The 14225-nt window shown below is 45.2% G+C and overlaps 1 pseudogene; it reads right to left on the reverse strand.

The window, feature by feature from the left end:
* Positions 1-177: 177 nt before the first annotated feature.
* LOC123075963 (elongation factor 2-like) lies at positions 178-11225 on the reverse strand (annotated as a pseudogene).
* Positions 11226-14225: the final 3000 nt, after the last annotated feature.

The following is a 14225-nucleotide window of genomic DNA, read 5'->3' on the forward strand; positions in this document are numbered from 1 at the left end:
CTTGAATCTAAATTCATGTTTTGGAAGGAGGGAATTAGTTAGAAACGGATGAGATGAGAATCCAGTAGATGGATGCTTTACATGTTGAATGCTGTGCTGGAGAAGTCTATATACAACACAAGTGTGGTAAAAACAGTGAATCACAAACTTGAAACAAGGAAAGAAAATGTATTCGACAGAAGAACAGACTAAAGTTGTTGCAGAAGCATGTAAACCGTCAGGAAATTCACGCTGCGAACTAACAAAGCTCATCTGTCAATACAATCAAGCACAGAGAATCATCCAATGCCAAAATAATACATACGCGCTGAACAATATAATGTCGCAAAGTTTAGAAACCCATAAGAGGATATTCTGTACGTGGTCCTACCTAACCAACAGATGATAAGCCTTTTGAACAAAAAATGGTTGTAAAGGACGCATAGATGGCAATGCAGGGACAAATGGACAATGGTATCTGAAACCACAATGCCACGCACAGAAGTAGGGTAGCGTAGTGAACCGGGGGAAAACCGACAGTGAATAGATGTTATGTTCTCGTGTCAGCTGCAGTTCCAAGGCGCTTGATATATATCTTAGAATCAACACTGCCACGAAACTCCATTGGAATCATTTTGTGACTCTGTTGTTGTTGTTGTTTTTTCCTTTTTTTATAAGAACCTGCAGGGATCATTTTATTTATAAGAAGGTACAGCGCTAATTAGTGGCCATTCTATTTCATTTTACGGGGTGAAATCAGCTGGACAGAGTAACAACTACGAAATCCAAAATCTGCCGTAAAAAAAAAACCAAAATCACCGCTATTTCGCGGATGGTTGGCCGGCCTGCGACGGAGCATACCTACCGACTTATTAGCGGCGCGCACGGTCGCTGGAGACGCAGTTGGATTTTACCTTTTTTTTTCTTTTTTGTTTTTGAGGTGATGAAGTTGGATTTTACCTGCGTGTCTAGGGTTGGTTGGTTCCCTCCACGCAACTGGGCCTTAAGCTTGCTGTGCTGGGCCCCCTCGCCGTCTTCCGCGCGTAGTCGAAGGCAACTGCAAAAGCGCGACGGCCGGCATTAGGATTTAGGAGCGCGCACCACCGGAGAGGCGGGCGGAGAGGAAGAGGGTGGCAGATGAATCAAAGAGGGATCCGAGACGCGGAGAGCAAACGAAACCTTCCTTTTGGTACGTCGCCGGAGGGGCGCCGCGATTGCCCGGCCGCCGGCGGCGCCGCGTCGCGTGCTCCTTTCCTTCCTTCCTTCCTTCCCCCGGAAGCCTGAGTGAGGGTGGAGATTGTTTGCGACTGGTCCTCTACCCACTGACATCGGTGGCCCACGGGGGTACGCACGGGGAGGAGACGTTAGTGCGGCACCGCTGTACACAGGAGGAGGGAGGCACGCTCCACTGGACGCTCGACACGTGTGCGTGCGCCAAGGACGACCCATAGGCTGCATTTTGCCTTTAGCAAATCTCCGCCCTTGGATTTTGAAACAAGGGGCTAGATGCGGCGCCACAGTGCCATTACGCGGGTAACGACTTTTTTATTTCCCTCTTCTTATTTTTTGAGACATTTTTTTTCCTTTACAGCAAGGTCAAGTGTTTGCCGAGTTCGTTTATTGGGATAATATATAATTTCTTTTCAGCTTTTTATTTGTTATTGGCACATTCGACAAAGACTTGGGCAAAAGCACTTGGACTCCTCAGTGCCGCATCAAAGGGAAACTCGGCAAAATCATCCAATAGGCGATGAATTTTTTTTTTGAGAGCAAGCATTAAGCTTTATTATGCAACGTTCTGGGCTAGATCGCCCATTACAGCTTCAGCTACAAGAGCTAGCACATAATAATCACATACAAGCACTCCTCCATTAGGGAGAGATAAATCCTAGTCTGGCTAGGTGATGAGCCGGCATATTTGCCTCTCTTCTACAATGGATCAATTTGTTACATGAGGCAAACCAGAGATCCATTTGGATCTTGAGGTCCTCAATCATATGTGCTTGCTTAGAGAAATCCAGGCCCCGCGTGTTGAGGGCTTGTTCCACCAGGAGAGCATCGGTTCCGACAAAGACTTGGGCAAAAGCACTTGGACTCCTCAGTGCCGCATCAAAGGGAAACTCGGCAAAATCATCCAGTAGGCGATGAATTTTTTAATTTTTTTAGAGCAAGCATTAAGCTTTATTACGCAACGTTTTGGGCTAGCTCGCCCATTACATCTTCAGCTACAAGAGCTGGCACATCATCATCACATACAAGCACTCCTTCATTAGGGAGAGATAAATCCTAGTCTGGCTAGGTGATGAGCCGGCATATTTGCCTCTCTTCTACAATGGATCAATTTGTTGCATGAGGCAAACCAGAGATCCATTTGGATCTTAAGGTCCTCAATCATATGTGCTTGCTTAGAGAAATCCAGGCCCCGCGTGTTGAGGGCTTGTTCCACCAGGAGAGCATCGGTTTCGACAAAGACTTGGGCAAAAGCACTTGGACTCCTCACTGCCGCATCAAAGGGAAACTCGGCAAAATCATCCAATAGGCGATGAATTTTTTTATTTTTTTAGAGCAAGCATTAAGCTTTATTACACAACGTTTTGGGCTAGCTCGCCCATTACAGCTTCAGCTACAAGAGCTGGCACATCATCATCACATACAAGCACTCCTCCATTAGGGAGAGATAAATCCTAGTCTGGCTAGGTGATGAGCCGGCATATTTGCCTCTTCTACAATGGATCACTTTGTTGCATGAGGCAAACCAGAGATCCATTTGGATCTTGAGGTCCTCAATCATATATGCTTGCTTAGAGAAATCCAGGCCCCGCGTGTTGAGGGCTTGTTCCACCAGGAGAGCATCGGTTTCGACAAAGACTTGGGCAAAAGCACTTGGACTCCTCAGTGCCGCATCAAAGGGAAACTCGGCAAAATCATCCAATAGGTGATGAATTTTTTTATTTTTTTAGAGCAAGCATTAAGCTTTATTACGCAACGTTTTGGGCTAGCTCGCCCATTACAGCTTCAGCTACAAGAGCTGGCACATCATCATCACATACAAGCACTCCTCCATTAGGGAGTGATAAATCCTAGTCTGGCTAGGTGATGAGCCGGCATATTTGCCTCTCTTCTACAATGGATCACTTTGTTGCATGAGGCAAACCAGAGATCCATTTGGATCTTGAGGTCCTCAATCATATGTGCTTGCTTAGAGAAATCTAGGCCCCGCGTGTTGAGGGCTTGTTCCACCAGGAGAGCATCGGTTTCGACAAAGACTTGGGCAAAAGCACTTGGAATCCTCAGTGCCGCATCAAGGGAAACTCGGCAAAATCATCCAATAGGCGATGAATTTTTTTATTTTTTTAGAGCAAGCATTAAGCTTTATTACGCAACGTTTTGGGCTAGCTCGCCCATTACAGCTTCGGCTACAAGAGCTGGCACATCATCATCACATACAAGCACTCCTCCATTAGGGAGAGATAAATCCTAGTCTGGCTAGGTGATGAGCTGGCATATTTGCCTCTCTTCTACAATGGATCACTTTGTTGCATGAGGCAAACCAGAGATTCATTTGGGTCTTGAAGTCCTCAATCATATGTGCTTGCTTAGAGAAATCCAGGCCCCGCCTGTTGAGGGCTTGTTCCACCAGGAGAGCATCGGTTTCGACAATTATTCGCACCGCGCCAACCTCCGCTGCCACATCCAGTGCTTTGTGTACTGCTGTCAGCTCAGCTCCAAAGGCGTCCGCCACATGGTCGCTTCGGCCCGCACGAGCAGCAACCACGACGCCATCACAGTCCCGTACAATCACTCCCCACGCACCTGACCGCGCGCCTGGGGTGTGGGCTCCATCGACGTTGAGCTTGAGTACGTCGACAGGCGGTGGGAGCCAACGCTGGAGTGTTGCATGGGGTTTGGCATTTTTGCTGAAATAGCCCTGAAATTCCTCCATCGTGCATGCAGCCCTACAGGCGAACTGGCTATGATCCATCGGTTTCTCCCCCTCTCGCACCTTGTTTCGCTGCGGCCACCATTGACACCACATGACAACAACCAGCATTCGGTCTTTCTCTGTGAGATGCCAGAGGATGTCCATTGCCGCCCCCATTGACTCGCACTCTACTAGCTGCTGCCGGACATGCTCAGGGCTAAGAGCCCTCCATACATGCTTGATCTCCCGGCACTCCACAAAGAGGTGTTTACCCGTTTCGTTCCTAGAGTTGCATAGGAAGCATTTGTGATCCTCAATGTTCATGCCCCTTCTGCATAATATATCCTTGGTTGCTAGGGTATTGTGCGCCATCCTTCACATGAAGTGTTTGATTTTCCCCGGACAAGACAAGCGCCATATTCTTTTCCACTTCTCCTGCCCACCCCCATTCAGGTTGCTTGCCAGCCTCAGATTGGGGGTCTCCAGCACCTCCGTCTCCAGCTTTCGCCAGGGCTCTTTTCAATTTATATGCTTGCCTGACTGAGAAAACACCTTTGGAGACGAAGCTCCATGCCGCAAAGTCGACTGCACCATCGCGAAGAGGCATCTGTAGTATCAAGGATGCATCCTCCTCCCAGAAAGTGTCGTGAACGAGCTCAACATCCCACTGACCCATGCCTGGATCAATTAGCTCGACTTTGGTAGGCAAACTGCCACCCCTTGGTGTGATCACTCTCCTGGACCAAGCCCCCGGGATCCATGGGTCCTCCCAAATCCTGATATTTGCCCATCTCCTACCCTCCATATTACACCTTTATTTACCAGCTCGATCCCGTGGCAGATACTACGCTAAGCATATGACATGTTAGAGCTCTCTCCTGCTTCCAGCACCGAACTGTGGGGGTAGTATTTGGCCTTCATAAGTTGAGCACAGAGACTCTCTGGTTCCCGGACCAGTCTCCATACCTGGCGGGCCAGCATAGCAACATTGAAGTCATGGATATCTCTGAATCCGAATCCGCCTCTTCCTTTAGACCTTGTGAGCTTCGGCCATCCGATCTAGTGAATTTTATTCTCCTTATCCTGCTGGCTCCACCAATACCGGGCAATCATGGCACTAATCTCATCACACAGTGTCTTGGTCAGATAGAAAACGGACATAGCAAAGGTGGGGATCGCCTGCGCCACCCCTTTCACCAAATCTCCTTGCCTTGCCTTGACAGAGTTCTCTCGTTGCATCCTTGCATTTTGTTCCAAATGGCGTCCTTCAGATATGTAAACGCTTTCTTCTTAGACCGTCCAATGTACACCGGTAGGCCCAGATACTTCTCATTGTAAGCCTCGCTCGATATGTCAAGGGCGGCCTTCACCGCATCTTTGGACTATGGAAGGCAGTTCTTGCTGAACATGATCGCTGACTTTTCATGATTGATGCACTGCCCCGAGCATTGCTCATATTGGTGCAGTAATTGCTGCAGCTCCTCTTCGCTTGCTTTGGCTCGCATGAGCATTACTGAATCATCAGCAAAGAACAAGTGCGATATAGAGGGCGCACCGGGACAGATTTGTATGCCACTTAAGGCTCCTCTCCGCTGGGCATCATTGAGCAGAGCAGACATCCCCTCTGCACAGATAACAAATGCGATATTGGGTCACCCTGTCGAAGTCCTCTGGATGGCACAAACTATTCTGAGAAGTCATTGTTCACCTTGATTTGGTACCTGACAGTTGTCACACATTGCATCACAAGTCTCACCCAACACCTGTCAAACCCGGGCTTGATCATCATTGCTCCTAGGAACGACCACTCAACCCGATCGTAAGCTTTGCTCATATCCACCTTTACCGCAGCAAACTCTTCCTTCCCCCCTCTCTTGTTCATCAAAAAGTGCGAGATCTCATAAGCCATCAAGATATTGTCTGTGATCAATCTCCCCGGAACAAACGCACTGTGGTTACCTGAAATTATCTGTGGCAAGACTAGCTTGAGGCGATTAGCTAGGACTTTGGATATGATCTTGTACAACACATTGCAGAGACTGATCGGCCTTAGATCTTTTATGCGCGAGGGGTTTTTGACTTTTGGTATTAACACCAATGTCGTGTCATTCCACCCTTGCGGCATCTCCCCTCCCTTCAGCACCTTCATCACTTCCTCGACTATGTTTTTCCCCATGAGATGCCAATATTTTTTGAACACCACCGCCGGCATACCATCAGGTCCTGGAGCCTTGAGGTCCCCAATGTGATCCAGTGCAGCCTTTATCTCCATCTCAGTAAACTCGGCCGTCAGTGAATCATTCATCGCGCGAGTTACCTTTGCTGGGACAGAACAGAGCGGGGTCCTACAATTGAATTTCCGGTCACCTGACGCCTAGCCAGTCCCTTATATTGCGGGGTCCTACAATGTACTCTTCTTCTTCTTCTTCTTCTTCTTCTTCTTCTTGTTTTTATTGACGACGAAAAGTGCCCATGTTTTACTCTCTCACGCATGCATGCGGTTTTTATTTCTCTAAAAAAAATTCCCTGTTAAAACATTCACAAATTACGAAATTTCAAATTCCGCAAGTTCAGGGTGCTGGCAGTCTGTAAAAGTCTTCCAAAGGTTACATTGTGATTTATTTATTTATTTTACTCCTGAAGCTTCAAAAAAAATGGAGGTTTCCCAGATTTCAAAGTTTTCAACCCTCATTTTTTTGAAAGTTAGACACAATTGTCCAACAAGTTGAAACTTTTTAAAAGATTGATTCCCCAAAACTTCAAGTTTAAATTTCCACAAAAAGTTGAAATCCCAAAGCCTGGCTCTGCATTTTTCTGAAAGTTAGACACACATTTGTTCAAAAGTTGCCAAAAGGGAAAGTGCTAAAAATGAAAACAAAATTAAAACTGGTCCGAATTGACCAGCCAAGCCTAGCCACGCGAAATAGCCGCCCCCCATTGCTACCACACTATTGTGAACCGGTTTCCCGGGTAGACATATCAAGCTTTTATAAAACACTTTATAAAAACCCGGGTCCTTTTTTGAACGTGATTTCTTCTCTTTAAAAATGTGCTTAAAATCTCATGAATTCTGCTTCAAATCATTTGGATATATGTGACCTAAATTTTATGAAAATAAACAAGAACTATTCGAATATTTGTGGGATGCAGTCAAACATTTTAGTATACGTTTTCTCCCGTTTACCACGTGTCATAGCGTAATGAGCAATCAAAACTTGATGAAAAGAAAAAGTTTTGTCCAACTTGGTGAAGGTGGAGAGAGAAAACTAGAATGAGAAAAAAAACGGGGGTGTGCAGAAAAAGCAAGAGATGTAGGAGCTAAGCACGCATCTCACAGCATGTTGGACGGCGGGTGGATGGCACCGCGATCGAAGATAGAGTAGACACAAGCAGACAGACTCCATCCACTGAGATCAGTTCTAGTACGTACTGGCGAAAATCGGAATCAAACATTCAGCAAAAACTAGGGCAGTCCATCAGGAGATGTAGAGCAGCATGCAAAATCCTCTACAGCTAGCACTTGCAGAGCAACGGCGTCTGTAAGCGGGTTTGCCACATGGCATGTTACACTAGTATTCAGCAAAGAGTAGGGCAGTCGATAAGGAAGGAGATGTAGAGCAGCAAAATCCTCTACAACTATCAGGTACATTTCTGAGCAACGACGCGACATCAGGTACATTGACACCAATTAAGTTCCTTGTTAACACTTGGGGCAGCGACGACGCTAAACAGTTCAGCTCGGTGTGAAAGTTTCTTCTTAACACTCGCTCGCTACCATTAGACCTATCCACCTCGCTAGGGGGAGCAGAAGCCCCTCCGTTCCCTTCAGGGGGTGATAGATGCCGTCGACGATCGATCAAGTGAAGCGAACCCCAGCACTGCATACTAGCAACGAGAAGAGCGCACTGCAAAGGGGGAAACCACAGAATCCGAATCAGACACGACATCATATCACATACTATGGATGAGCTGCAATGCACCACAAAATATAACTGCGTGCACTGAAGAAAGTGTGCACAAACACAGACATATATACACATAGCACAGTGAATAACTGAATAGCCCTGCACTTTCTGGCAGTGATGTTATCATATGCTCCTGCCAGCACAGCAGGCTGGACACTGTTTTTCACAGTGACCTCTAGTACTAGATGAACAACAGAAAGCTGCCGGCCTCACTAACCAACCGAGCTGCCTTGCTCTACCAGCAAAGTCGGCTTCGAGCAGTAGCACTAAACAGTTTGCTAGTGCACGTCTGTGACTGCAACTATCAGTCATGCTTTATCTCAAGGGATTGCATGCTTGGGCGGGGAAAACGCAAGGCATGCGAGCATTGTGGCATCAACATCGTTTCATCACTCAAATGTCCAAATGAACATGACAATTTGAAAACATGTGCGATCTAATCATGCTAAATGGAACATCTGCGGTAGAACAAGACCAATTTGCTTTTCTGACATTATCTGAAGCTAAATCAGGACAAAACTATGCATTTCTCTATTTGGTTCGGTGCAACAAAAACAATCAAAGTTCCTAACAGAGTATGAAGTCCAAACAAGAGAAAAAAAAACCCCTAGATCTGGCTATTGATTCCCCTGCTTTGCATAAAGAACCTGCAAAATCCCTTGAAGTCGCCACCAAATCAGGAGATATGTCTCCCAAACAAATTCTGCGACAAATCTAACTAGGATTATGTGTTTACTTGCAGCACAAAATCTAAGCTAGGCAGGCATATCTACAAGAAAATTGTGCCTGCTTGACCTGAAGATACAAATTTCAGCATGTTGCTAAACCTCAGCATACTTACGGCATCAAAGAGCCACAAGTATTGTATCAAAAGTATTAATACCATATCCAGGAGCAATATTAAGTAATTGAACATCAATTAGTAGATAATATACCTCGGAAGATGTCAGATAACAACAACATACACTGAAGCAAGGAAAGCTGGAGCTACTTCTGGAAAGAGGGCCTGCCCATCTTCTTCCTCTTGCGGATATCCAAGACCATTTGCCCAGCTGGCGCATTTGCCTGGAAAGGATCAGAGCACATGTCGCTCCAATATCCAAAAATACACTGCGGGGTGACCAGCTTAGATGTTGCAGCACTGATTGCCTTGGAGAGGCCAAAGGAATCATAAACTGGAACGTAAGCCTTCAGGATGTGTAGCATCGTGCCTTCTCTCACAAACTCCTCATACACAGAACCATTCCTCTGGTGGAGAATTCCGTAGATAGTGCTGAGGGCACTCTTAGGGCACTGGATCGCCACAATGTAGGTGGGTTCGAGAAGCCTTGGCTTGGCGGCGAGCTGAGACTCGATAAGTGCTGTCCTAACCATCTCATTGAGCTGAGCAGTTGTACCTCTCACAGCTTCATCAGCACGTATATTAACATTATGAACCTCAAAGCATATGCCATGCAACTTTTCTTTTGCCAATGCGCCTTCTTTTGCCACCATTTCAAAGCCAGCCACGATAACTTTCTTCGCTAACTCCAGATTCTGTATTATATTGCACCTATTAACAATCACATTCGGGCCAACAGCATCAGGACCAAAGCACCAAATCTTATCACCGAGATCCTTATCCCAACCATGCTTAGCAAGGATCTCAGATCGTACCGCATGGTCAGTACATGGACCCAAGCGACCATCTTCAATAGCCTCGACTAGGTTTTCATCCAAGGGGCGGGCTACCACAGACAAGCTGCATTGGATTTGCTTGTTTCTGGACTTCCTCTCCACAGGATCACAAGACTTGCGGACAGTCTCACGGAAGGAAACAACAGGCGGACTGGAAACAACAACTTCAACACCATCCATAAAGTCTTCCTGTAGATCCTTCAAGCAAATTTCCAAATGAAGCTCTCCCACTCCAGCAACCGTAAAGGTACCAGGCTCTACCTGGCTCCACAGAACCACATGATCAGACATCGCCAGACGCTTCAAACCTTGTACAAGTTTGGGAGACTCAGACGGAACCTTGCAGTTAACTGTAACAAACATCAGAGGGCATACAGAGAGCTTCATCGCTCTGATTGGGCGTGCAACAACCTCCTTCTCGCTTGTCGGGGTAGCACTCTTTGTTATGCACGAATCCAGACCAATCAATCCAACAGTGTTACCGCAAGGAACATCCGGAACGTCACATTGCTTCTTTCCCATCCATATAATGGTACGCTGGACAGACTCCACGTATAAATCAGTTGCATGCCGGGGACATAGGAAGGCCCCATGACCCGGACCTTCATGCCAGCTGCAATCCTTCCAGAGAAGACACGACCAAACGCGAAGAAGCTGCCCACATCAGATGCTGGGACCATCTTGGAAACGTACAGAATAAGAGGACCTTCAGGATCACAATTTTTAATAGCTTCTGCGTATTTATCATCAAGGGGGCCCTCATACAGGTTCTCCACACGATATTTCTGTGCTTGTAATGGAGAGGGGAGGTGGAAGATCATCATCTCAAGCAGAGCAGTACTGGCTGGGAGCCAAGTTTGCATGACACACTTCACAAGAGCCATGCCTGTTAGGTTCTTCTCATCATCCCTCAAGTTCACCCCAACCTTCTGCAACATTCTCCACAATTCATCTTTCTGATTCTCCATGCAGGCTTGGATCATTCTCTCGATTTGATCATAGATGAACAAGACAAATCCTCTTTTACAAGTTTTGGAACGGGTCTTCTCCTTGGTCCATCTCCTTGTGGTGTGGTCATAAAAGTTGTCGCCCCAAAGCTTCTTAACCATATAAGATTCTTCCACACCCACCTTCGGAGCATACACCTTAGCAAAGCTAGTCAGCGTAAAAGCCCAGCCGTGTAATCCAGCAGAGAATGTCACATTTCCCTTCTCAGGGTAGAACTGGACATCTCCAAGGCGGGCGTCTCCATGTGTTGCCACAATGGTATTGGCATTCTGAATGGCATTGTTCAGAATCTGGTATGTTTGCTCACCTGTAAATTTATGCTTCACAACTTCACCTTGAAGCCCAGGAAATAATTCGTCCATCTTATTCAGACAAAGTACAGGCCTAACCATCTCACCAAGAGCTTGGCACAGCACACTTTCAGTTTGCACACAGACACCCTCGATAGAATCAATTACCACCAGAGCACCATCAGAAATACGAAGAGCAGCTGTGACTTCAGAAGAAAAATCAACGTGCCCAGGTGAATCAATAAGGTTAATCAAGTACTCCCTCCGTCCGGAAATACTTGTCGGACAAATGGATGTATCTAAATGTATTTTAGTTGTAGATACATCTATTTTTATCCATTTCTTCGACAAGTATTTTGGGACGGAGGGAGTATTTGTTCCCATCTCTCTCACCCTTGTGAGCCTTGAGTGACTCGTCATTCATTTCATACAAAAGAGAGATTCCGGTGGCTTTGATGGAAATACGACGCTCTGCTTCATCTACACGGGTCTCAGTCATGGGAACATCACCAGCCTCCTGTCTAACAATCCCAGCAGCTATGACAAGAGAATCTATAAGCGTGGACTTGCCTGCAATGAGTAAATAAAATTGTAGCAGGTCATATATTGCACAATTAGAGACCACATTCGAAAAGACAGCACACACATCTTAGAAACTTTCAGGGAGTAACAAAAAAAAGGAGTTAACAAACTGGTTGATGAACATACATAAACAGGAACTAAACCGCATAATGCCACATACTTATATACAGTAATGCAAAGTAAAAAAGGTGACGTATTGATTATTGAAATAATCTCACCCATTTACTTGAGAACAACAACCAATTACATTTTGAATTCTAAAATAATCGGACCCGCTAACTGAAAGGAACAAACAAGTTAGCAACTCCTGAATTGCATTTTACTTTTCTTTGAAAATCATGTTAAAGACAATAATAAGCTAATAAGAATTCCACGTTGCCAAATTCAGACCAACTGGTATTTTAAGAGATAAAATTATAATCTAGCAAAAAAAAGAGAGGTGTAAACATGCTATGCTGCGCAATAAAATATCACACCAACCCAAAGTAAGCAACAACTGTTAAAAAAAGAACACATAAAGTATGGACAAGCTATAGAAGACCGGAGCACATAATCGAAACATCGGTATGCAGACATACCATGGTTCACATGAGCAACCACAGACATGTTACGAATGTTATTTTTCTTGTCCATAACTTGGCGGAGGTCTGCTGCTGCGAACTGCACCATCTTGACTGCTTCTGAATGTCACGCTTGAATCTAAATTCATGTTTTGGAAGGAGGGAATTAGTTAGAAACGGATGAGATGAGAATGCAGTAGATGGATGCTTTACATGTTGAATGCTGTGCTGGAGAAGTCTATATACAACACAAGTGTGGTAAAAACAGTGAATCACAAACTTGAAACAAGGAAAGAAAATGTATTCGACAGAAGAACAGACTATATATATATATATAACGCTGAACATTGTTATTTAAAGTGCCAGAGAGCATCAATCAGAGTATGATATGTAGATAACAAAAAACATGGAGAAAAGAAAGAGCTAAAGTTGTTGCAGAAGCATGTAAACCGTCAGGAAATTCACGCTGCGAACTAACAAAGCTCATCTGTCAATACAATCAAGCACAGAGAATCATCCAATGCCAAAATAATATATACGCGCTGAACAATATAATGTCGCAAAGTTTAGAAACCCATAAGAGGATACTCTGTACGTGGTCCTACCTAACCAACAGATGATAAGCCTGTTGAACAAAACATGGTTGTAAAGGACGCATAGATGGCAATGCAGGGACAAATGGACAATGGTATCTGAAACCACAATGCCACACACAGAAGTAGGGTAGCGTAGTGAACCGGGGGAAAACCGACAGTGAATAGATGTTATGTTGTCGTGCCAGCTGCAGTTCCAAGGCGCTTGATATATATCTTAGAATCAACACTGCCACGAAACTCCATTGGAATCATTTTGTGACTCTGTTGTTGTTGTTTTTTTCCTTTTTTATAAGAACCTGCAGGGATCATTTTATTTATAAGAAGGTACAACGCTAATTAGTGGCCATTCTATTTCATTTTGCGGGGTGAAATCAGCTGGACAGAGTAACAACTACCAAATCCAAAATCTGTCGTCAAAAAAAAACCAAAATCACCGCTATTTCGCGGATGGTTGGCCGGCCTGCGACGGAGCATACCTACCATTACGCGGTAGATGCGGCGCCACAGTGCCATTACGCGGGTAACGACTTTTTTATTTCCCTCTTCTTATTTTTTTGAGACATTTTTTTCCCTTTACAGCAAGGTCAAGTGTTTGCCGAGTTCGTTTATTGGGATAATATATAATTTCTTTTCAGATTTTTATTTGTTATTGGCACATTCGACAAAGACTTGGGCAAAAGCACTTGGACTCCTCAGTGCCGCATCAAAGGGAAACTCGGCAAAATCATCCAATAGGCGATGATTTTTTTTGAGAGCAAGCATTAAGCTTTATTACGCAACGTTCTGGGCTAGATCGCCCATTACAGCTTCAGCTACAAGAGCTGGCACATCATCATCACATACAAGCACTCCTCCATTAGGGAGAGATAAATCCTAGTCTGGCTAGGTGATGAGCCGGTATATTTGCCTCTCTTCTACAATGGATCAATTTGTTGCATGAGGCAAACCAGAGATCCATTTGGATATTGAGGTCCTCAATCATATGTGCTTGCTTAGAGAAATCCAGGCCCCGCGTGTCGAGGGCTTGATCCACCAGGAGAGCATCGGTATCGACAAAGACTTGGGCAAAAGCACTTGGACTCCTCAGTGCCGCATCAAAGGGAAACTTGGCAAAATCATCCAATAGGCGATGAATTTTTTTATTTTTTTAGAGCAAGCATTAAGCTTTATTACGCAACATTCTGGGCTAGATCGCCCATTACAGTTTCAGCTACAAGAGCTGGCACATCATCATCACATACAAGCACTCCTCCATTAGGGAGAGATAAATCCTAGTCTGGCTAGGTGATGAGCCGGTATATTTGCCTCTCTTCTACAATGGATCAATTTGTTGCATGAGGCAAACCAGAGATCCATTTGGATCTTGAGGTCCTCAATCATATGTGCTTGCTTAGAGAAATCCAGGCCCCGCGTGTTGAGGGCTTGTTCCACCAGGAGAGCATCGGTTTCGACAAAGACTTGGGCAAAAGCACTTGGACTCCTCAGTGCCGCATCAAAGGGAAACTCGGCAAAATCATCCAATAGGCGATGAATTTTTTTTATTTTTTTAGAGCAAGCATTAAGCTTTATTACGCAACGTTTTGGGCTAGCTCGCCCATTACAGCTTCAGCTACAAGAGCTGGCACATCATCATCACATACAAGCAC

This window comes from Triticum aestivum, chromosome 1B (assembly GCF_018294505.1).
Source record: "Triticum aestivum cultivar Chinese Spring chromosome 1B, IWGSC CS RefSeq v2.1, whole genome shotgun sequence".
Lineage (NCBI taxonomy): Eukaryota > Viridiplantae > Streptophyta > Magnoliopsida > Poales > Poaceae > Triticum > Triticum aestivum.